This window comes from Herpailurus yagouaroundi, unplaced genomic scaffold (genome assembly GCF_014898765.1).
Source record: "Herpailurus yagouaroundi ecotype Mexico unplaced genomic scaffold, PumYag 141, whole genome shotgun sequence".
NCBI classification, from domain to species: domain Eukaryota; kingdom Metazoa; phylum Chordata; class Mammalia; order Carnivora; family Felidae; genus Herpailurus; species Herpailurus yagouaroundi.
The window spans coordinates 871,430-872,609 of NW_024412396.1; positions in this window are offsets into that span (position 1 = coordinate 871,430).

Here is a 1,180-nt window from a genome sequence, read left to right on the forward strand (position 1 = left end):
TTTGTTTCTTTGTTTCTCTTTTTTTTTTCTTGGTTTGTTTCGCCCGCCCCGCTCCCCGCGGGCGGCCCCCCCCCCCCCCCCCCCCCCCCCCCCCCCCCCGCATTCACATGCCAAGGATGCAAGACCAGCGCTGGGGACAAAGAGACATGGGATTCTTTTCTGCTTTGGGAGCTCTGTGTGTTTTGAAGGAATGCAATAGGGAAGAGGGCAAAGAAAGACACAGGCTTCCATATTTTTAATCTTGGAACTTCTGCCAAGCTTTGGTGCACTGTGTTCACAGCAATAAAACCACTTTCTTTTGCATTGTAACGACTATGAGTATGTGTGTTTGGGGCCCCTGTACATCATTGCCACTCTGGAGCCATCTAGACTTGCATTTGCCAGCATTCTCAGAACTATTTGGGTCTTAGGCAACCTTAGAGGTTATTAAGCAACCTTGGGCCTCTGCCACTTCTCTCACCACTGTGTCTTTGGGACTTTGGAGCAAGAAAGTTCTCTATCCCTTCAAACTTTGTTCATAGATTTTACATATTTCCCTTAAAACCATTGTCTATGTTTATCTGTAGGTGGCATGGATGCCTCATAGACTGTTTTGACAGCACTTTCACACACAGATTCTAACACTGACAACTGACGCATCGTAGATATTTACTATTGGTTTCTATATTTCATCAGATAATGTTTTGGTTTTTTTTCAATTTTTTTTCAACGTTTATTTATTTTTGGGACAGAGAGAGACAGAGCATGAACGGGGGAGGGGCAGAGAGAGAGGGAGACACAGAATCGGAAACAGGCTCCAGGCTCTGAGCCATCAGCCCAGAGCCTGACGCGGGGCTCGAACTCCCTGACCGTGAGATCGTGACCTGGCTGAAGTCGGACGCTTAACCGACTGCGCCACCCAGGCGCCCCAGATAATGTTTTAAATATAGGTAGTAGTAAGGATAATAATCCACTATAGGCTTAGAGTCAATTCTCCCATTATCATTTAAAAAAAAAAACTATTTTTTAAATGATTATTTATTTATTTTGAGAGAAAGAATACTAGCAGGGGAGGGGCTGAGAGAGGGGAAGAGAGAGAATCCCAAACAGGCTCTGTGTCATTAGCGCAGAGCCCTATGAGGGCTCAATCTCATGAACCATAGATCATGACCTGAGCTGAAATCAAGACACTCAACCGACT